This window comes from Homalodisca vitripennis, unplaced genomic scaffold, assembly GCF_021130785.1.
Source record: "Homalodisca vitripennis isolate AUS2020 unplaced genomic scaffold, UT_GWSS_2.1 ScUCBcl_57;HRSCAF=856, whole genome shotgun sequence".
In the NCBI taxonomy this organism is placed as follows: domain Eukaryota; kingdom Metazoa; phylum Arthropoda; class Insecta; order Hemiptera; family Cicadellidae; genus Homalodisca; species Homalodisca vitripennis.
The window spans coordinates 48,584-73,621 of NW_025776193.1; the positions used below are offsets into that span (position 1 = coordinate 48,584).

The 25,038-nt window shown below is 37.7% G+C and overlaps 1 long non-coding RNA gene across 1 annotated transcript in view; it reads left to right on the forward strand.

Annotated features, from left to right (window-relative positions):
* Nucleotides 1-13,320, forward strand: part of LOC124370253 — a 37,124-nt gene extending 23,804 nt beyond the window's left edge. Inside the window, exons 2-3 of the long non-coding RNA XR_006923174.1 lie at nt 11,078-11,137; nt 13,158-13,320. This is a non-coding gene — a long non-coding RNA (uncharacterized LOC124370253). The remainder of the gene's footprint in view (nt 1-11,077; nt 11,138-13,157) is intronic.
* The last annotated feature ends 11,718 nt before the right edge of the window (nt 13,321-25,038 follow it).

The following is a 25,038-nucleotide window of genomic DNA, read 5'->3' on the forward strand; positions in this document are numbered from 1 at the left end:
TAACAGATCAAAGTTGGTTATGTGAGATATGTGAAATGGAGACGGAGGAGGACATGATACAATGCATGGATTGTCGTAAATTGGTACCATACAGTTTGTGCTGGTGTAAGCGCAAATAAGAAGATATTTTACTGTATCAATTGTAAATAATTTTCATAATTCTTTCAAGTGTTTTTTTTAGAATAATTATTTAGCGTTTTTCCTACTTTCAAATGTAACTTTTGTTATAAACCTATTTAGTTTCAATGTACTTATAACAACAAAATACAATATTACAAAATAATACATGTCTAATTTCATTAAATTTGACACTGGTCCAAATGAAGGCAACCATAGGTCCATTCTAGGCAACTAGTTTCCTTGAATGACTGATTGACACTTTGTTTTAAATTAATTGTACATAAAAACTATGTACTAATATATGATTTTTGACGATGTCATTACAATTACAAACCAAAGTAGCTGTTTGATACTACGAATTGGTAAGCCATTATAATCACGTTTTTATGTTATAAGCAAAAATAGTGAAACTGGTCCAATCAAGGCAACTCTCCCCTACATGTTAAAATTAAATATGTTGTCACTTGAGTAATAACCCTTTCTATAACCAGCTTGATATTCGGTAATAATCTTTTTTTCCTCAATCCAATTATATAACCTGTTATTCAACATACCAGTAAACAATTTAGCAATACAATCAATAAACGGGAGACCACGCTAATTTGTTGCCACATTTGGGCTTTCTTTTTTATGTAACGGGTAAACTATGGAATTTTTTAAACTTTCTGGTATAATGCCATCTTTATAAATTTTGTTATAAATTGTTAGTAAAGTAGTAAGTAAGGAATTTGGAGCATTTAAAAAAAAATCATAGGGAACTCTGTCAAAGCCTGGGGCTTTACCAGACTTAGCTTTAAATAATACAGTTTTTAATTAAACTTCAGAGAATTCCGCGTCCAAATAATAATCTGCTACTGCCGGCTCCGCATAGCTGACACCTCTGGTTAGTAGTGGAGGGTTCAATAGATTTTCAAAGTGCTTTATCCATTCTTCAGGTGTAATATTCCCTATATCCTTATTAGAATGTCTTTTAAAATGATTGATCACCCGCCAATAGTTCCTTGTATCTCTTGACTCCTTGTATGACTTGGTTTAGATTTTGAACGACTTTATTATAATATCCAATTTTTTTTGTCCCTACACATAATTTTGTAAAGTTTATTTGCTTCCAAATATTTCATTCTGACGTTGCTAGAGTTTGTTCTGCGAAAAATAATAAGTAACTAAAATACGCGTTTTCTTAGTTTTAAACATTGATAATCAAACCAAGGCTGTTTGTTCTTTAAATAATTCTTCCGATTATGTATTAATTTGAAACTTGCTGCATTAATTATGCTTTCGGTTACCCTACATACATTTTCTTGGTTGTCATTATTCAACCCATAATCTATAAATACACTATTTATTTTATTAACATAAGTTCTACTATCGTTATCTGTCCATTTCAATTTAGGTAACAATGGTAGTGGTCTTTCCCTCTTCCCTCAACGGCAAGGTCACTCATTTCAAAAGTTACTTCGATTGGCAAATGGTCAGAACCGAGGTGAGAAACCGCTTGAAAGTCACGGACGAGGTGTAAACAGTCTATTGACATTGCCACCAAGTCAATATCAGAGCAGCCCATAGCACCTACAAAAGTGTATTCTCCTTTTTGATCTCCTGGAGATCGTCCGTTTAAAATAATTAATCCTAAATGATCGAATAGTTCCAATATTCGTTTCGCTTTTCCTTTCAAAATTGAATCCTTTGATTTTCTAATAATACTAAGGTCACTATTTAATTCATTTAACATTAGTTCCGTTATACTCTGCTCAAAACCAACTCTTCCATTGACATCACCTAAAATTACTAAATTGACTATATGATTACGTTCGGAAAAATTCAATAGACTAGTATAATCCCTGTTCCAGTAATTATAATTTAAATAAACCGGCAATAAATTGATTTTTTTGTTTCTATGGCTGTCATTTATCTGAATTAATGTAAACGATTCTACTGATATAAATTGTATGTTTTTTGCAAAAGTTGATTTTAAATTTATAAAAAATACAGACCCACCAATAAATCTACCAAAGCTAGCCAACCTTGTTGCCGGACTGACCTGAATTTTGAAATCTCTAAATTTGCTTAAAATAAATTCGATATCCTGTTCAGAACAAAAAGTTTCAAGTAAAATAATAATATCATAATCACTAATAAAATTTATAAAGGAAACATCACTTGCCTTAAGTTTTAGACCACACATTGTAGCAGACTATTCTTAAATTATACTTTCCATAACCAGCACTCTTTTCCCTCACGCTCGGCAGCCCCCCGGATGCAGGATCGGCAAAGTCCTGGTTGGGGGGATAACAAGCTAAGGAGGGGTTAACATTGGTGGAAGGGATATCAGCATTCACACAGAAAAAATATAAGAAATTTTAGATGTCAGGATAGGGTACAAACTGCATATGAGGATAATTTAAGAATTATTCTGTACTTTTTCGTAATTTTTGCAACAGTTTGTACCTCTATGGTGAATTTTGATTGTCACTTTTTCCTCTGTGCTCTCAGCCTTGTTTGCCAATACGCGTATCTCGTTTTTAATTTTTTCCCCCTTTTCATGAATGGACAAATTTTGCTGGCGTACTAAATATCAAAATAAAGACGTTCTCAGTGGCGGACTTCCCATTTTTTCAGTAAATATAAGGAGAGTAGTAGGTGATCCTATTGAATCAGTTTTTATTACACAGGTAAAAGTCAGGTTTTTCCAAAATTGTGGTTTATTTAATGTTGTCAGCAGTGATGAATGTTTTAGAATCACATTCCATCAAGATCAATCATTTTCAAGGATAATCAATCAATCAATCAATCAACATTTTTTATTGCCATAAAATAAAGATCATTGACAAAGTCTCATTACAGCTTTGATTATGAATATAGCCAAGTCAGTTATAAAACTTAGATTAATTATATCTTAAGTTACGCAAACATAAACCACAATACTCAAATACAGCCAGTGGCACTGGAGAATTTAAAATAAAATGTTTTTTAATCGGAAGAACTCGTCCAGTGCATAAAATGGGTTATCTAACAGCCATAAGTAATATTTATTCAAAAATATTTTTATATTGTACTTTTGGACTAAGGGTAACAAATGGTTGTAGACCCTCAGTGCAATAACAGAATGGCTTTCACGAGTTTTGCTCAATCTTGTAATATACTACTACTATACACTTTAAATAAATGGTTAAACTTAATTTGTATTCTGATGATTATAGCTAGAAATAATAAATAACTCAGTATGATACAAATGTGAACTTTAATGATGATAAATTAATTTACATACAGGTTTGAATTTTGAAACAAGATGGAGGATGCAATAATGGTAAATTTTTAAATACAGTTCTTAAATTTTAGGGCAGGGTGGTCGTGCTGGCTTAATGAAATAGAAATATTAGGTATTGTTTTTAATAAAAGATATTGTAATTTTGAAAAACAATTTTGTTAAATTTTAATTATATTAATTTTGAATTGTTAGCCAAATCAAATGTTCCTGGGTTTTATGTTCTTCCAATGGATCACTGTTAAATTTAAAAGGAATTTTCTCACCCAATGTCTGTCTTTTGCTTCTCTGTACTTCAGTGATAATATGAATTTAATAAATTAACCTTTCTTTTGAACCAAATACTGCTGAATAAAATGTAACCTGTTTCTTTATTTAAAATAATAATCTTGCTTCACTTCTTCTATATCCCTCTCTCCTCTAAACCTTTAAACCTCTGCTCTCTTCACTCAACAATCATCCCTGCACACTGTATCACTGACTTTAGTTTACTTTATAACTTTTGAGTTTTATATGTAATAATAAGGTGAATTTTGATATATTTAATTTTGTATTTATTATTGTTTCTATTAAAATTGAGACAATTTATAACTAATTATTCCTTAATTATTTAATTATTATTACTAATAAATTTCTAAATTAAATTAAATATTGAAATGAGTGTGAGATGGGTGTATGAAATGAGTCATTACAATCTATTGAAATTAATAGATGCAGCATTTTTATTCATGGTATTGTGGGAGTGTTTTATACTGTTAGGCTTTACTAATTGAGGATTTTGAAATATATATTTCATGAGATCAAAAAGATACAGGTTTATTACGGTCTGAATTTTACAAATAGTGAAAGAGGTCTACAATGTTCAAGTGGCTGTGAGTTAGTAATAATTCTTATAGATTTTTTTGAAGGATAAGAATGTTATTAATTTTACTTGCATTGCCCCACACTACTAGTCCATATCTTATAATGGATTGAAAAAAGGGCAAAATAAGCTGTTCTCACTTAATTTGTATTAACATACAGTGTAAGCCGTCTGAGAAGATAAATTACTCTAGATAACTTAGTTGAAAGATAATTAATATGGGCATCCCTCTCTTGTTTTAATCCTATGACAACTCAACAAATGTCTGGAATTTACTCCCTCCTACAAGCTCATATTAAATAAATGAATCCCGAAGCTCTTTATGTTCCACGTACACAACATTCACTGAACTTAGTGGCCACATGTGCTGCAAGCTGTTGCTAGGAGGCATGCAATTTTTTCATTTAATAAAAAATATATGTAGTTTCTTTACTGATTCTATAAAACATTGGGAGGAATTAATGCAGCACCAGGTACATACAAGTAAAACTTTAAAGGGTTTATCTGACAAACTGACAAAAGGTGGTATGTACGTGAAGATATTTAAGAAGCTTGTATGAAAACTGGGAAACTGTAATCGTAGTCCTGCTGATATTGTGTAGTTTTCAGTTCGACATGGAATTATACATTCCTTTTCTTTGTGTAACTTTGTGCTCATATGATCTGAGCTTGAATCTAGGTACTATCTCAAGTATGGTTTTTTTTGTTGCCAGAAGTGTGAGATGGTGCACTTGGTGCTACTAAAGCCCGCACTAATGGTCAGGGGCATTTATGTGCTATTCCGACATAATTTCAGTTATTATTTAGGCTTTTATATCTATTGTACTACTCTCCTATATCGTAATTATTTTATTTTAAATTACAATTTTTTCCAATAACGTAGTAAGTCGAAGTTTACAGAATTTAGAAAATATTGTTTTCTGTTCAAGATAGCATTTTTTGAAAAGAGCAAATCATTCCTTAATTTATTTAAAATTTAAAATGTTTCAAGATCCATTTGTTTGCCATTCATTTTAACAGAAACTAAGTCCTGTATACCTTTTATCTGACGACTCACTTCATCACACTCATAAAATTTAAGGACTATATCTGCTGTTTCTGAGCTAAGTGTTTCCCAGGTTTCGGAATTGGGAAAACTACCTTTTTCTTTGACAAGACTTTTAGTTTTTCTTGCAATAAAATTACTCCAAACTCGTTCTTAAATTGTTTCAAGATCCAGCTTTTAGGAAGTGTTTTCAAAATTTGCATTTACAAACTTTGATCTTTTGTACTTGTAATGTATTGTTATGTGTATTACTGGTTTTCTTCTTAACATTTATATTTCTGGTTCATCAATTATGTTGGTATTACAAATCATGCAGTTATTATTTAATAAACGTTGCATTGGCGGAGCAAGTCACGCAATCCTACTAACCAATAAAATAAAAACATCATCCTTCTCCAACAAGCTAAAGCCTTTCTCTTCCACTCAATGCTTAATCAGCAACCATGTAACACCATGTCTTTTTGTGTCCGCTCCGCCGGTGTAAATTATTTGCAAAGTCTATTTGAGTTCTTATTTAATTCCTTTTAAGTTAATAACATTAATGGTACAGTGCATAGAAATATTACAGTACTACTGAATTTATCGTTCAATTGATTAATGAGCTCACTGTTATATTTGGGCTCAACTGGACTGTCAGGGCTTAAACCAAGTATTTTAGTTCTGAATGCTTTTGTACCTTTTTAAAATTTATTTTAAGGATATTTCTTTGAGCTCCGTCTTTTCTTTTTTTACTGGTGTTTCATCAACAACAACTATATAATATATATAGTTGTGTCATTTGGTAACAATCAATTTTTAGGAAAGTTCTGTTACATAGTTTTGGTAACATATTTATAAAATGTTAACATTTATAGGGCGGTAAATATTGAAATTTTCACCAAAATAGATGTACTTTTGATTTTAGTATGATTTTTGGGTTAAGATTTTAGAATAGTATTGTTTTGAATTAAGTTTAGATCAATTTTATGTAGATGTATTTTTAATATGTCTCTGTCAATAATTTTCTATTTTTAATATTCATCCACTCTCAAAAATCTTGATGAATATTTTGTTCAATATAATAAAAATACTATAGAAAATCATACGTTTACTTTAACAAAACTTTGTATTCAGTATATTGTTTTTGCACTTTCTATTTGTTCTGCAAGTCTGACAGGATCAGGGGTGGAGTATGTGCTCTGGTCAGTGATTCTTTTTCTTTTGTGGAAAACCGTTGTGGAAAAGCAGGTTATCTCTCACTTGAACTCAGAACTTAATTTTGAATCTGTCATCATTCACATAGTTGAATTAAACACCACTATCATCACCATTTACAGATCCCCCAGGGCGATTTTTCATTGTTTTTTAAATGTTTTGAGGAATCGCTTAGAATACTACATAAACCTGATCTTAAGATATTTGTCTGTGGGGATTTCAATGTTTATTTTGATAGGCAATATGATAGGCATTTTTTACTATTTTCTGACATTTTTCAATTAGAGCTCAGATTTCATCAGTGACCCACCCATCACCAACAGGAGGTTCATGCATCAATAATATTTTAACTAACTTCGAGCCTGACCATGTGGCAGCTGAGGTGGTCCGTTCCTGTTTGTCCGATCACGAAGCACAGCTTGTTACAGACGTAATTCAGCCAATTACATCTAAGGGGTGTAACTCTGCCCCTTACCGAGTTTTCTCAGACAGAAATATCAATGTTCTTTATGAACTTTTAGATTCAGTTGATTGGGATAATATCTTCTTATACGAGGACATAAATGATCAATACTCGTTATTCCTCAGTCAACTATCATCCTGCTTTAACCAGGCCTTTCCTTTAGTCACATCAGAGCGTAAAAAAAGTCAAAGGCCTGGTTGGTTGACAGGAGAAGTTCTCTTGGCTAGAGAACGTCTCAAGGACCTGTACATTCTGCAGCATAACTTTCCTTCTGAACAGCATAGGATATTGTATAAGGTCAATAAGAGAAACTGCAAGTTACTAATTTCATCTCTGAAAACATCTCAGATCGAAAGCCGTCTGAATAAGAGTAAGAATGTTGCCAAAACTGTATGGAACATAGTGTCTGAGAACTCTGGTAAGCAAACAGCTAGGAAAAGACATATTTAGGAGCTACAAGATAATGGAGCTGCAGTCTCTGACCCACGTCAAATCGCTGAAATGTTTATAAAAATTTTTTATGAGTGCCTCACTGGCTAGAACCATAAACGGAACAAATAGTTGCACTAACAGCTCTTCTAAAATAAAACAACTGTCCAAGTTTCTTCATAGCCCCAACAACGCTCCTTGAAATGTACAATACTATTTCATCTTTGAAAACCAGTTCAACACCTGACGTTTTTGGAATGAGTCCTTCAATAATTAGACGGGTTGCTTAGTTCACCCTTAAGCCCTCCTTTAACTCAATTGTTCATCAACTCGGTTCTTCAGGGGAAGTTTTCGTCGGATATGAAGCTCTCTGATGTCATTCCGGTTTTCAAGAAAGGCAGTAGGTCTTCGCCTCGACAGTATCGTCCCATATCAATTTTACCAACAATCAGCAAAGTCTTTGAACGTCTCATTCATGTTAGACTAACAGATTTTCTAATCAGAAATTCCATTCTGAGTGACGCTCAATTTGGATTTGTTCCTTCTAAACCCAACCACCGATGCTATTGCCCAATTTTCCAAATATGTATTTACTCATCTTAACAATCAGAATCACGTAGCTGGTGTTTTTTGCGACCTCACGAGAGCGTTCGATACAGTTAACCATCTGAAACTCCTTAATAAGCTTGAACTCTACGGCATCAGAGGTTGTCCCCTGCTGTGGTTCAGGTCCTACCTTTCAAATCGTTACCAGAGTGTTCAGGTTACCAACTCCTTTGGTACGGCACAGTCAGATTTCATTGAGGTCTCTATGGGTGTTCCTCAAGGTTCTATCTTTGGACCTCTTCTCTTTGCCTTGTATGTAAACGACTGAAGCTCTTGTGTCCCTGAAGCTCGCGTCACTCAATATGCTGATGACACCACGGTCATTGTTCGGGCAGATTCTTCAATAGCGTTAAATCTTCAATTAAACGCTACAATCGAAAAAAAAACTCTTGGTTTATTCGCAATTATTTATTCCTCAATGTTTACAAAACATCCATTCTTCACTTTCGATCTCAAACAGTTTGTAAGGGTTTTGTTGCTGTAGACGAGGTTGACATCATTGAGGTTAATTCAGTGTTTCTTGGTCGTTCATCTGGATGCTGGTTTTTCTTGGCATGTAGAGGCCCTTTGCTCTAGGCTCAACTCTGTATTGTTTTCCTTAAGGTGTCTTTCCAATTTCCTGAAAAGTAGTGCACTGAAAATGGTATATGATGGTTACTTTTCCTCTGTGATGGCATATGGCATAATGTCATGGGGAACTGCTTCATCTTCTCTGTTACAAAGAGTATTCAAATTGCAAAAGAGGGCTATTCGTTTAGTGTTTGGGTTGAGGGGCATGGAGAGCTGTAGGCAAATGTTTCACCAAGAACGTATACTAACCCTCCCCTCCATTTTTATTTATTCCGTTTCAATTTACACTTTTAAACACATTACCGATTTTCCTACCCACAATCATATATATCCCATCAGAAATAAAAATAGTTTAACAGTACCCCGCCATAGTTATAATATGTTCTGCAAATCAATAGAATATTTAGGACCTACAATTTATAATAGATTGTCAGATTATTTAAAAGCCAGTACTTCACTTCCATCTTTCAAAAACAAGTTAAAAGACTTTCTTGTAAAAAACTGTTTTTACTCACTCTCTGAATTTTTGTGCCCCACCCAACCTTACAAGTAAAAATATCAGTAGTACTGTTTTTCAATATATTTCTTAATTTGTAGTTTTACCAGATATACAATAACTTTGACAAGAATATTCTTAGTATTTAGTTATTTATACATATTGACCATTCTCGATACGTGTTAATATCAATGAGAAATAAATGATTTTGATTTGATTTGGTTCAATAATACATTTTTTGTTTCCAAAACTTGTCAAAGCTAATGGGTGAATTAGTGGACATGTAGCAGAGTTTAATTCTTGACTTATTGAGAAACTCAAACAAATATGGGAAAGTGCTTAATTTAAATGGTACCATAGTTATGTAGAGGATAGCTTAAGAGTTATGTGTTGAGTATTATTTATTTTCAAAATCAACGTATTCGATTTGTAAAAATGAAACTCTTTATCAACCTAAAACGTAAAAACCAACGTTATCATTGTGCCAGTTAGATATTTTACAGGAATTTTATTGCAAATTAAGTACTTTTATTATTTTATTTGAAGTGGTGAATGTATGGAAAACAAACAGTCATGCTTTACATCTTTTCCTCAAATTTGAATGTTTATATTTATTTTTTTTTTTTTTTAATTTTTGTTTACTTAACAACAATGCTTAAGGTCGCAATTTTGTATCATACTTAAAAAAGTAAAGTAATTATTTAATTTTGTGTATAAAGGGTGAAAAGGAATTCCCAAATTGATTTTTATCAGAAAACCGTACATGCTGATGTAGATAACAAAACAACACACACACACACACACACACACACACACACACACACACACACACACACACACACACACACACTGAAGTAGTAAAATGTTAAGTGATTGAAAAATTTGCTTACAAGGCTCTCTAAAGCTAACTTACTTACTGCCGTGGCTCTTGGTACCCAAGGTGGTACTTTGCCTCGCCAACACACTGCCTCCAGATCTTTCTATCCATTGCCTCCTCTTCCCTTCTTCCCAGTTTTCTTATGTCTCTTCTGATCTGGTCTCGCCATCTCAACTTGGGCCTCCTGGTGGTCTTCTGCCCTCCGGATTGTTTACAAGGACGTTCTTGACTAAGGAGTTGTCCTCCTTCCTTAGTAAATGGCCAGCCCATCTCATTCTCCTACTTCTCACCTCGGCCACTATGTCTGGGTCCATATATAGTTGCCTCAACTCTACATTATGTTTTATCCTCCACTCTCCATCTTCAAGGGTTGGCCCATAGATTTTTCTCAATAATTTGTTCTCAAATACTATCAAAAGTTTTTCTGTTTTTTTACTTAACACCCAGTTTTCTGAGCCATATAACAGGACTGGTCTTATAATGTTTTTATATATACGGAGTTTGGTTTTGTGTGATAGTAGTCGAGAGCTTAATAGCTTGTGGCATGCTGATAAACTTCTGTGTGCTGCATTTATCCTTTGTTGTATTTCCATGTCTTCTTCATTATTATTCGTCAGCATTACTCCCAAATAAGTGAAGTTGTTTACTTTTTCAAATTTGTGCCCTTCTATTTCTATACTATTTTCATTGTTTATTTGGGTTGTTCTCCCACACTCCATTATTTTGGTTTTCTCTTCATTTATGCTTAAACCAACTTTTTGTGTATGGTTTAGGAGTTTTGCGACCAGCACTTTCAGCTCTTCTTTACTCTTCTCTATAATTGCAACATCATCCGCAAATGCAAGAACATTTATTTTGGTCCCTATTATCTATACTCTAAAGCTAACACCGACCAATATTCTTACCAACCTTTTCTGCAATTACGAGAACTCTTAAAGAATCACAAGAGTTGCCCCAGAAAGCCAGATGGGAGAAACAATGTGTAAGGTTGAGGAGTCTTGCAACGTAAGTGTGCAATGAGGAGATGTAAGTGTAAGTTAATACACTGAGTGTTACAAGGGTTAAGTTTCAATCTATTTGCATCAATCCAAGAATTTAGTTGTCGAGTGATACAATGTTTTATTCTATACGTGTTTCCATTGTGTTTCAGACCATATGATTTCAGAACGATCTTGCCACATGAAGACTCCAATAGAGTAGTTATACATGTGTAAGTACATTATCCATTTGTCTTAGTGACAATTTATGTAAGAGGGTCATTCAGGAAGTAAATTATTGTTGAATGAGTGGGGTTAGAGACACAATCTTGGTATTCATTCTCCAACCACAGCTCTAATTAAACACTATATTCTGCTTTTTTGTAACCCATGAAGAATCGTTGTGAATTGTGTTCTGTGTATGGAGAACAACCATTAGTGGAATGAGAAAACAGTTATGTTTATTTCGGGAAGTACACATAAACATTCATGAAGTGCCTAGACCCCGTGGTTTGATGATATTGTTCAATATAATAAAAATACTATAGAAAATCATATGTTTACTTTTTCAAATCTTTGTATTGAGTTTCTGCAATTCTATTTGTTAAATAGTAACTTTTTTTGTTACCAAAACTTTTTAAAGTTAATGGGTGGATTAGTGGACATGTAGTGGAATTTAATTCTTTACTTATTGAGAAGCTCACAAACTGATATGGAAACGTGCTTAATTTAAATGGTACCATACTTATGTAGAAAATAGCTTAAGAATTATGTGTTGATTATTTTTTTTATGTACAGAATCAACCTATTCGACTTGGAAAAAATGAAACTGTCTTTATCAATCTAAGACGTATCATGGTGCCAGTTAGTTATTTACAGGAATTTTATTGCAAATTAAGTTTCTGCAAAGTTTATTATTTTATTCGAACTTGTATAATTATGGAAAAAAAAAATATTTTTTAAACAATCAAACTTGTTATCTTGTGGTCTTCCATTTTGAAACTGTTCAATTTCAATATTCATTAAAGAAATGGCTTACCATAGTGTTAAGCCCACATACCATGTGGCACAGAGTTGTGTTTGAAGATGTAGTCATCATAATGAACAGTAATAATACTAGATATGTTTTAATTTTAAACATTAAAAAATTATTTTTTAATTTTCACTCAAAAAGACAAAGATAAAAGACATAGTTCAGTATAAAATAACTCTATTTTATCGATGTTTAAAATGAGCACACACACTTCCTTAAATTTGATGATAGCATTTTAAAAATATTATTTGTATGTGGTTTAGGGATCTTGCATATTGTTTCTTTGATTTATCTCTAGTCATTCTCTTAATATAGTTTAGGATATCTTAGTTGACTCACCCTGTATACTTTTGTGGAAAAATATACATCTTTAATTTTATATAATACTTAAAGGGTATATTATGAGATTCATAATACCAAGTTTTTATTATCTTTTATTTGGTTTTCTGGATTCAGATACTATTATTTTTTATTATGAAACCCAAAATAAAGTATATACTTATGAGTTTTTATGCCATTTGGTAACAATACATTATAATAAAAATTCTGTAGAAAACTATACGTTTACTTTAACAAATCTTTGTATTTAGTATATTGTTTTTGCACTTTCTATTTGTTCAATAATAATTTTTTTGTTTCCAAAACTTTTCAAAGTTAATGGGTGAATAAGTGGACATGTAGCGGAGTTTAATTCTTGACTTATTGAGAAGCTCACAAACTGATATGGGAAAGTGCTTAATTTAAATGGTACCACAGTTATGTAGAGAATAGCTTAAGAATTATGTGTTGAGTATTATTTATTTTCAAAATCAACTTATTCCACTAGTAAAAATGAAAGTCTCTTTATCAATCTAAGACGTAAAAACCATTATCATGGTGCCAGTTAGTTATTTTATAGGAATTATGTGTGACGAATGTTATTTTAAATTTAATTTGACCCTAAATAAACAACAAACAAACAATTGGTAATCTAACATTACCTGTTGATTGCTTTCCAAATTATACAAGTGTATAAAAATTGAAGTATGTGATACCATACATATGGAAATGTTATGTTTGTCAATAAATGAGTGAGTTGGTAATTAAGAGATTTTATCTATCTTTTTTTTAAATTAGGTTGTGACATGATTTAAACCATGTAAACTTGTGGGCGTTCATAACATTTGTTAGCATAGAAGTCTTGTACCTATTAAATTACATATTCAATATTATTGTTCTAGGTCTTAGTGAAGATTCGATTCATCACAGAGAACGTCTGCACCACCTGCTTCTTAAGACAAACCCACTAGTCTCCAAAGTAGTTAATACAATATTGTTAAACATGTTAAAATTCAAATTCCAAATTCTTTACTTTTAAATTAAACTTGTTGTATAACTAGCCAATACCAAATTCCTTATTTTTTGCTATACACAATTGTTTAATAAGCCTATAATAAAATACAGTAAAAGCCCGCTAATCCGGCATCCAATGGTTCGGCACTTTCATTCATCCGGCACCGTCTTTAAAAAATCGCGTAAGATATTTTAACCGCACTGTGAAACGTACAGTTCGCAAGAGCGCTCGGAAAGATTCGTGCTCAGTCGGAAGGGATCGTATGTGACGCAGCAGCTGTGTGTGAGGGGGTTCAGGGCCACTTGCTGAGTGTCCGCCGTTACGTGTTTGTCTAGCGTCTAGCGTCTGCCTCAGTCTCAGTCATTGTCAGTTCGTACTCGAGTGCAGTCGTGAATGTTGTGCTCGTTTATATTGTGTTTTAACTTTCTCAAAGTTGTGCCCTATGTTTTCCAAGCCCGGCTCATCCACCAGCAAAGTTGGAAATCAACGTAAGCATGTCACACTACCATTCAACAAAAGCTAGAAATTATAAGACGTGTAGAAAAAGGTGAGAGTAGAATGAAGCTAATGGAAGAATTCAACATTGGTTCATCAACAATGTATGACATCAAGAAGAATAAAGAAAAGTTACTTAATTTAAGTCTCAAACTACAAATGTCAAAGACATGCAGTCCCTCGACATAACTTTAAAAAAAACCTAAACTTGACGACCTTGACGAAATTTTATTCAAATGGTTTAGCGTTAAGCGGTCTGAAGGAAGCTGTGACTGGGCCCATGATCATGGAAAAAGCTAAACAGATCCGTGAGGAATTAAAAATAGATGAGAAAGAATGTGCCTTTTCTGATGGTTGGCTGCACCGATTTAAAAATCGACACGGAATACGGAAGCTTGATGTAGCTGGGGAGCTCCGATCAGCCGACCAAAATGCGGCTGAAGAATATAAAGCTGACTTTGAAAATCTAGTTGAAGACTACGACTTGTCAGGATGCCGGATTTACAACGCTGATGAAACTGGCCTACTTTGGCGTTGTTTGCCTAATTCGACTTGGCAGCAGGGGATGAGAAATGTGCCAAAGGCTTTAAAAAAACAAAGACTGTTTGACAATTTTGCTCTGTGGCAATGCCTCAGGGGACCACATGTTGAATGCCTTTCGTCATCGAAAAAGCAAAAAAAGCCAAGACCTCTGAAAGCCATTACCCACCTACCCGTAATATACGATGCTCAATCCAATGCGTGGATGAACTCCGATTTATTTAGAAATTGGTTTTTCCACCACTTTGTCCCATCTGTTAAAGGCAATCTGAAAAACCGTGGCTTACCTGAAGACAGCAAGGTTGTGCTCATCCTAGACAATTGCAGAGCTCACCCTGCAGCGTCTGAGTTGATATCGGGAAATATTTTTATTGCATACCTCCCGGCAAATGTCACGTCCTTGATTCAGCCAATGGATCAAGGAGTGATTCAGAACTTTAAATGTTTTTTACAGAGCGTCCTTTCTTCAAGGCCTGATTAAACTCAGAGTGTATGGTGGTTGATTTTCAGAAAAAATTCAACATAAAAGATGCAATTTTCGGAATCGCCTTGGCATGGAAAATGGTCAAGCCCACCACTCTACAGAAATCTTGGCGAAAACTATGGCCAGCTGCTACCAAGAAGAGGACATTGCTGTTTCAGTCGACAATGAAGCAATACTGGACTTGGTGGCCCCACAGTGTTCCCAAGACGAAAATAAGGAAAGTGCCACAAGAAGAAATCTTGGAGTGGATACACATTGATTGCGACGAGCCAGTTGAAGAAGAAATTACGGATGAACTGCTCATCAAAAGTGTACTTGGACCTCAGTCAGAGCCTCAATCCTGTGGAGTCCGAATCAGATGATGAAGAGGGAGCATATGATGATCCAACACCCGTGCCTACGTGGAGTGAAGCAAGTGCCACTATCGACACGTTTATACGATTTGCCGAAACGCAGCAGCTCCTACAATGCTTCAGAGCTTGTAAATTTATATGTTCTGAGAAATGACTTTTTAAAGAAGAAACATGATAAAAAAAACAAACAGACATCAGGTCTTTTTTCAAATAAAATACTGTACACAAAAATTATGTTTACCATAATATTTTATTACATAATGTACGCACTAGTTAGCCTACATCTAAGTTAACCTAAGTTTAGAAATGTTTTTTCTAGGCATTAAATGTTCATTTTGTGTTCAAACTAATGTTTGTTTAATTTTATTTATCTCCTTAGTAATTCTTTAATTGTTTAACACGTAAAGAGTGATTTTTTTTAAAGCCACACTCTGAAAGTTAGGCGACGATTTTTAGCCCGCTATCATCGCTAATGTAGAAAAAGTAAAATCAAGCTGCTGTACATTATCTCTTTGGGACTGAAAACCCAGCCAATATTTTTTAAAGAGTGATTGTATTTTCGCTGGGTTTTTCAGCTTTTCTGAGTTAATATCACTTGATTTCACTCCTTTTACTTTATTGTGATACGATTTTAGCGGTTAAAAACCGAATTTTCCAGCATTTTCATATAACGCTCGGTAATCCGGAATTTTCAATAATCCGGAACACTTCGATCCCCGAAAGTGCCGAATTAGCGAGCTTTTACTGTAATTAAAAACTAATGTTCAACTACAATAAATAAGTTCATAACAAAACAACAAGAAATAACATATATAAAAAAAACAGAGAATAAAACAAACAATTCAACAAATCTGTAACGGTGGCCTCAAAATTGACACAGGACAAATGCTCATCAAAGGCTTTGTCCAATGAGAAATAATAAATAAATTTTAAAAGAAACAAGAAATAATTTAATATAGAAATAATAGAATAAAATGTTATTTCACTAGTGATACTCGTCAAATTGAATAAAAGGCCTTGTCCTTCAACCAACTATTAATAGAACTCTTAACAATACTAACTGTCTATGTGTTATCAGGCAAGTTGTTGAAAAGTTTAATTTCCATACATAAATGACTTTTCTTAGTTTTATCTAGCCTAACATTTACCATATCTAGCTTTCCTTTGTTCCGTATACTATAGGTCTAATTATGTATATTTTGTCTGAGCTAAAATTTTTCTAAATTTTCTTTATATTTTAATAAACATAATTTTATATATATATATATATATATATATATATATATATATATATATATATATATAGTGCTCGATTTCTAGAAATTGAGGTACCGGAACTACAACCTGCCGAGACTTATCCCCCACCCCCTTCTATTATATATTATTCCATCACCACAAAACAGTGTTTGCCTGTGTAAAGAATTAGGTTCTTGAAAGGAAACAAGAAGATTTTATAGAACTCAAACTTCTTTTATTAACATAAATAGCAGTAGAGCAATACAGCGTTACTTTTTGTATTCGGATTCTTTTTAAAATATAGTCCAAAACTTTTAACCCGCCGTTAGTCCCGTAAAGCTTTTAACGCCGTTAGTCGGCTGTGGAGAATTTTTCTCACACCCTGTTTTTTTCAAATACTTTGTTTAATATTCTCTATATTGTTAACAAAACTGACATTATTACTTAATATTTAAATAATAAACATAATAAAGTCACTTTTTACACAAAAAAAGGTTGATTCACTCATGCTATTATTGTCAAAAACCTTTGTTTTCTTAATTTTTTAGTCGTTTGTAAATGTAAATGCATTTAATACAACCCCTAGTATAATATTTAAGCTAAACAAGGTAGAGTAAAAAACACATTTACAGTTAAGAGAGAGTTTATTAATACATAAAATAAAAGTTAGCCATATTAAACATGAGTTTAGTTAAGTTTTTTTTTTGTAAGTGAAATAATGATATACCTACTGTTATATGAAAAAGTCTTTGTTTTCTTTCTTCCAGAACACTTAACTTCGTACTTAGTCTTCTTTGTTGGCACATTCTGAGCACACTAAGACAGTGGTAGCAACATGTTCTTTACAAATGGGTGCTTGACACTCTCCGCAAGTATTCTTCGTATAACGGTTTTTTCTTCTTGGGCAATAGGCACATTTCGGGGGTTTCCCAGGTTCCTGTGCACAAGTGTGTTCAGCTGGGTTCCTAATATTGGCTTCTTCATGTTTACCAAGACAGTTTTTAATTTTTTGTCTCGTTGGGATCGACAGTGTTTTTATTTCAACTCTTCTCAAAAGAAGATTTTTGATCAAATCCTTGCCGAGTTCCATAAGAAATTGTCTTCTTGCCATTTCAGAGTTCGTGTTTGCTTTGAAAATTATACACGCATTGACAGCACCAACATTCAAAAGTCCATTGAAAACCGTAAACGGCCATCTTCTGCTAATTCTAGATACACAGTATTCTGTCTTCAGCCGGTCTACCACATCTACTCCACCTTTAGTTGCATTATAATATGTGATTATTTCGGGTTTCATGTCATTTCCACTTTTTTCATCAATTTTGTCATCATCATGAAGCGTGGACAAAAGAAGAACTAGCTTATTATTTTTAGTGCTAGGCTTATACAATACCATTGAACAGTAATTTGGTGGCCTGGAAAAAGCAAGAAATAGAAGAGCAGTTACGCCTTCCAGTAACATCAAGTAGTTCTGCAGGAATTTCACGTTTGTCTTTACGTAACGTTCCTACTACTGTTAGTCTGTGGTTGACGTAAAGGTCATTTGCCAGAGGTACTGACGTGAAAAAATTATCCATTGTTACATTTCGTCCTGTTTTATTTATTATAGAAATGCAACGTTTCACCACACTTGCTGCATCATTGTCCATTGTAAAAGGACTGTCCTTGGGCTGCTTGCCGGGGTAGATCTCCATGTAAGCTGTGTAAAAAGTTGCGGAGTCAACGGTTGCATAAATTTTTATACCGTATTTGCAGGGCTTACTTTTCATGTAAATACGAAATTTGCAACGGCCCCTAAACGGCTCCATCATTTCGTCGATAGTAACATTCTCGCCAACACTGTAGCTTTCTCCACAAGTTTTTACAAATGAATCAAATAACTCTCGAATCAGTGCTAAGTTATCTAACTTTTTCCTTGCAGCACGAGTATTTCCATCATCAAATCTTAGGGCCTGTGATAGCAAACGGAATCTTCTCTGTGACATAGTAGCAATGAAAATTTCTGGCGCTGTTCCATCAACTGTCCTGAGTTCATCCAAATGAATATGGTTGTTTTTCTTGACCCCTAATATATATAAGAGCCCGAAAAAAAAAAGCAGATATTTCTGTCACATCTGTAAGTCGGCAGTCTTGTTCCCCTCGAGTATATTTTTGACTCATTTTGGAAAGCTTTTGATTAGTGTATTTCACAATATCCTGCAACATAGAATCAGGGAAAAAAAGTTTCCAACAATCTACTATAGTTTTACACTCACGGGCTACTCCTGTCACTCCAGGTAATTTCGTCACGATGTTTTGAGGGCGAGCTTTGGTAGTGTTCGAGGTATGAAACTTATTCCAAATGACGTTAGTTTTTTTCCCAATGTAACAATTCTGAGGGCATTCACGACTGACAGGTTGACTGCTACTACTTCCTCGACCACGAGTATCTCGTCGTACAGCACCAGGGCCTCGCACAGCAGTCCGACCTCTTGTGCCATGTGACCGAACAGGAGCATGGTCACGTCTCTTAGTTACTCGTCCACGAGCAACACCTCGCCCTCGAGCTTGACTCGAAAAATCACTAGGCCTACCAATTCCAATTTGGTTACTCCCAGTTAGCTCACTTTGACATGAGGAAGGAGGCCCTGGTTCAAGTACAGTATACTCATTGGTTTCCAAATCATGAATATCATTCTGGAAGCTAACTAACTGGCTGTAAAGGCTCAACATGATTTATGGGTAGCAGATCATTTTGTAAACCAAATTGTTCATCAATGGCAATAAAAGTGCCACAATCTTGATTTGGTTCAGGTGTTGAAACAGGTATATCAGGAACCATATAAACATCATTATCAACCTCATCTGAGTTTTCTACATCAGAGCAAGATACTTCTGAGTGACGATCATCATCGTCATGTTCACTGGGTCCATCAGAGTCCTCTGAATCATCAGCATCGTCTGTATTGTTCAACCAACTCAACAACTGACTGTCTTGATCCATATTGAAAACTTATATCTAATGTAAAAACTAATGTAAATCAAGCAAGTAAAATAATGTCACTTAAACTTGTCACTTAAAAAATAAAATAAAAATGTCACGCGGTTAGTCGGGTGTAGAGGATAAAACTCACAACAACAGTGACGCGACTAGTCCCGAGTAGAAGATTCTCCTCACTGACGCGACATGGGCAGGTCTACCCCCCTCTACCAGACAACCGGCATCCAATAAAGTTTTGTTTGAGCTACCATAGCACTCCTAGTGTACATAGTGAGGAACTCCTAGAACGATTTGAACCTATGACCAATAGAATGCGCAGCCTGCTGAAAAATACGAAAATGTGAGAATTATTCTCACAGGGGGACTAACGGCGGGTTAACGTGTTTTCATCGTATTTCTTTTCTCTTGATCTCTCCTTACTTTTGACAGCTAGCGCTGAGTGGTGTCCAGGAACAAGCCAAGTGTCAACGTACTTTTCTGGTTGAAACAGCCGGAGAGGAGGTCCATTTATTTTTATAAACAACAGGCCAGACACTGTTGTAATTTTGAGTGACGATCTCATAGATGTTATTCTTAAATTCATTTGAGAAAACCCTCTTTCACATTCACTTGATGAAATGGCAACCGAGTTGATCGATTGCTCGAGACAGAGGCTGTCTGGTAACGTTCTGGAGTAGATATATTCTCTGAAACCCTTATTAACTGCCTTTCATTAAGCTTAAACCTGGAAGCAAGTTCCCTCATTTCGTTTTCTCCGAACGTTATTGGGATGTCTTCAGGCCAGTTTCTAATGTCCATAACTTTGAAAGTATCTGCTAACTTAGTGTCTTTTTCATTTAACAGTCTCGCTTCATTTAATAGACGTTTTCAGTACTCCGTAAAATATTTACGGGTTCATCGGTTGGTCGTTTACTCGACCAGCTTTTGTTTGGAGAGGAACACTGAAAAAAGACAAGTTTTCAACTGCTTCTTGGGCCATTTTAGAGTATAGACCAGGAGTTGTTTTCCTTTCTTCGAATAAAGCAACTACGATTTGCAATTTTCTATTTGCATAGCTCAAATCTGCGTTGCAATGCCGTAAAGCTTCACTTAGTTCTGAAAGCTCTTGTAAAGCGTCAGCCATCAAACCCAGGTCTAATATGAAATTTGTATCTGTGATTTTGTTGAGGAGGCCAGCAAAAGTAATTCTTTCTTTGTTGTCTCTAGTTGTATCATTTGAAGCTTCTTTGAAGTGTTGTACTAACGCCTCGTAGGACTCCCATACAGCTGAGACAGATACAACTAGATGAAGGCATTTGGCTATTCCGGTACCGGGTAGTTTTTATCCATAAATTCCCCAGAAACTGGGTGGGACAAGGAGTTGCTCCGTGTAATAAAAAAAAAGAACCTAATAAACTAAAATTTACTTTACCTACAAAAAGGTTGAAGGAAACCAAACTAAAGAGCCACTGGCTAAAAGAAAGAAAAGCTATAGTGCGCACATGAATGGAAGAACCCCAAACTATCAGCGCCCGAAGATACAACCACTACCCCCGCGAGTCCGACCTCATGTGTCAGGGCCCGCTGGCTGGGGTAAGCCAGCCGGGGGCACCCCTGACCCCGCGCGGTACCAGTATCTCTCACGGCACTGGTCGGCCGGGTTCCACCCCACCGTCGCACTAGGGCAAGACCAGACCGGCCCAGAAGCAGGCAGGGAGGGACGCCAGCCCCCACTCCCCCAACAGCACGGGAGAGGACCCCCTTCGCCGCGGATGAGCCCCATTAGACAAATGTCAGGCTAGGGCGGGACTAGACGCCACTCTAGCCCCAGCACTGGTCCGCCCAGCGACTCGATCACCGAAGATCTAGATGACTTAACTAAGGTCGGCAACTCAAAAGTAAAGAAATAAAATCTAAAACTCGCTCCATACTTATTCACCCAACCCACTTACCACTCACACACATCCAAACTCACCTCACATCCAAATGGCATCTGGCGATCGCCACCGTGGACCGGACAACCCCCATCAGCAGGTTGCCCAGCTGGACATCGTTGCCCACACCCAAGATGCCCAGGTTCCTCCTGGTGGCTGCAGGGAAAACCCCCTAGATCCAAAGACCAGAGGCAGCACCCTAAAATTACTGACCCCAAATCTATCCATTACCGTTAGGGCCAGCACACTATATTTATTGGTCTTCTCCCGAGCAGCGGCAGCAAGTGAATCGTCCTGCTCGAAGCGAACAGTCACGTCAACCACCAGGGCGGAGTCTCGTGTTATGACGACGAGATCCGGCCTGAGCGGTTCGGCAATGACGGCACCCCCTCACCAGTCGGAGTGAAGAGCTGCTCTCTCGCGACAATAAACTGCCGATTAAGAGCGCTAGCCTCAACCGCATCAACGATGCGGTCGTGCCGCGCTATCCTGGGCCCTCGACCAGCAGGGCATTCGCCAATAATGTGCCCGAGAGTTTCCGGCTTGGCGGAACACCTCCTGCATAAGATGTCCTCAGCAGGAGATGCCCTGGCAAGACATTCGCGTGATGGAAAAGTATTCGTGCGAATTTGGATCAGGTCGATAATTTCTCCCGGGTACAGCTCTCCCTCCGACCACAACCACTTGTTGCCGAGCTTATTTCTACGGAAACAAGCCGCTCCCTTACCCTGGCTTCCCAAACCGGAAAAGGTGACAAAATCCGTGTCCCTGAGCTGAGTTTTGATGGCCACAACATCCTCGTCGCGCGGAGGCCAATTAAGACCCAAGGCCGCAGCCGAGTCAGAAGCAGGGGCACCAACCCGAGGGTCGCCCAGCACAGACCGCAGCACCGAGTCGTTCGACCTGGAGAGGGCGGCCAACGCGCGAACATTGGCAGCCCTCACGAGGTCGACCAACCGCGGCACGCCCAGACCTCCATCGGCCCTCCGCATGTGGACATAGCTAGACGCCACAGCGGAGGGCAGGTGGAGCATAGTCCGAACTAGAGACCTCAGGAAGGCATCCAACTCCCGAAGGGCGACCAAACCAGGCGGGTCCGCAATGAGTCTATAGAAGGCTGGGAGAACATAATTGCATAGCAGGTTCAACTTCTGCATTGCCTTCAGGGAAAGCCTAGAGCACCTGGTTGCTGCATCCCTGATTGAAAGATAAGCATTGGAATTGCTGAGCCCCCGATGGACAGTGAATAAAGCTCCCAAATAAGAAAATGGCTCATCGATTCCAAAGTTGCGGAGCGGGACCCGATCCAGGAGTACTCCAAGGGGCTCCTGAACCCAGGGCTTCGTACGCCTCTTAACAAAGAACCCACCACACTTAGAAACCGACAGCTCTATGTTGACAGATGCAAAAAAGGCGGACACAATATCTAGAAGGGTTTGGAGCTCAGCAACATCGGACCCCATTAAGATGAGGTCATCAGCAAAGGCCAGAACAGGAACCCTGTGCTCACCCAAAGTAAACGCCAAGCCAGAGCTCGCCAGTTCAACTAACAAGAAGTCAATGACTATGTTGAAGAGCAATGGTGAGAGAGGATCCCCCTGCCTAACCCCCCGCCGATTACCAACATTGAACCCTCCACAGTTCTTAAAGGAGGTGGACGCATTTCGGTAAATGGAGGAGATAGCATCAATAAGCACCTCAGGGACCGACCTACCCCTAAGGGCCCTAAAGATAGCGTCATGAGGAACACTATCGAAGGCTTTGCTCACATCCAGCTGAGCACATGCAACAGATGACAACTTACCCCTGCGAATGCATTCATGGAAGAGGAAAACATTGCCGAAGCAACCATTCCCCTCCACAAAGCCCTTCTGCCTCACAGATAACCGAACCACCCGCCGGACACGGGCCTCAACGAGGGCGCAGTACATCCTCGCAAGGGCCGAGCCAATGGTAATGGGCCGCCACCCAGAAGCCACTAACAGGTCCTTCCCAGATTTGGGGATCATGGTCGTAGAGTTAACATACTAGCCTGACGGATATTGTCCTGTACTTAAAAGAAGATTGAACAGACATGCCAGTAGATTTTCAGCACCCGGTACGCCAAGAAGATGCCTTTTCCTAATAGAGTCTGGACCAGGAGCCGAACCGGGCCTCATGCCCCTTATGCGAGCCTTGACCTCTCGCGAAGAAACCGGGTCAATCCAGTGAACCTCATTTTCAGGAGACGGATCAAAACGACATAAACCAGGAGAGTCCCACAGGGCAGAGTATACCCCCCTGATCTTTACCGGAAGGCGGACTGGGCGAGTCAGCCAGGGAACATACCGGAAGCCCGGCCCTGGCACACTCGGCCAACCTAGCTGGACATTTGCTATAAAACTCTTGTGTACATGCATAAATCCGCCTTCTGATGACGTCCCTAGTGCGTCCACACCTAACCGGGCGACGCCGAACCGGCGTCTGATCGGACTCAGTGAGAGATCCGCTGATTCTATCAACAAAGGAGTCAATCCACTCCAGATCAGGAGAAACCACCGAAGACCAATGCTCCCTGAGCTCCAGAGCCAACTCGTGAGTTGGCTCCTCCCTCAGCCAGAACTCCCTAATGCCAGTGCTCCACCCTTCATTAACATCCCCACCCCCAATCCCGGGGGCCACCCCGTCGCCAGGGAGGCCCATAGGAGCAGGGGGAGGCACCTGAACATCGACCAGCCCTCCACCACGGCCCGGACCGATATCAGGCTGGTCAACAGCCCTCAACCGACCAGACCGCACCAGAGAGGCAACCTTGTCTCTAATTTGATTAATAGACCTACTAGGGAAAATTGGAACGAGTGCAGCAGCATAACGGCCAAGAGGCGGAGCACCCCCTAACTTTTGAAGCAATCGCAAAGTATCATTTTCTGACCACTCATAGTGTCCCAAAGGCCGATCTGGGCGTTGTGGAGGCGCCATTCTTTCGATATTCCCAACCGCCGGATGCCTATGTCGCTTATGCTGTGACAGGCCTACTTGGGAAGCAAAACTCCTACCGCACTCAGTACAGAAGAAATCACCATCGGCGACCTCCACAGGACCCCTAAACCGACCCAGATGGCAAAGAGATGCGTGAACGCCACCAAACGTGCGCGAGCAATTCCCACACCGGAAGGAGACGGGAACCCCAGGATGCTGCTCAGCATAGTGCTTTGCAATCAACCCGGGCCGCTCAAACCAGTGAAGACAACTACCGCACGAAGAAGGTCTCCAAGGAGCAATGCATACATCACCAACACCAACCAACGCAGCGAGAGCCCCTGGTCCACCAGCAACCAAATCACTAACAGGTTCAGCCATAGTTTATTCTTTTCATCATAGCGTCCACCCCCCGAAGAAAAGTATCGCAGTCACCAGACCCAGGAGCATGATCATGGCGAAGCCGCCTATCCTTGCACGGGACACACACAGCTGGCTTAGCCTTATCAGGGCAAGCCTCATGGGAATGACCCCCAACCCCACAATGCCTACATACCTCCTTGCCCCTACAGAATTTTGACACATGGCCAAATTCTTCACATTTGAAGCACCGCGATAAACCCACAAAGTCCTCGACCTTGCAGGAGTACCACGATACAAACAGCCTACCCCCATCGACCAGAGTTTTGCGGACAGAGGGAGAGACCTCAACAACAAAATGATGCTTCGGCCCACCCCTCTTGCCCTTCTTGAAGATAGGCCTAAACTCCCTTTTGAATTGCTCCAACGAACCAACAACAGCTATCTCA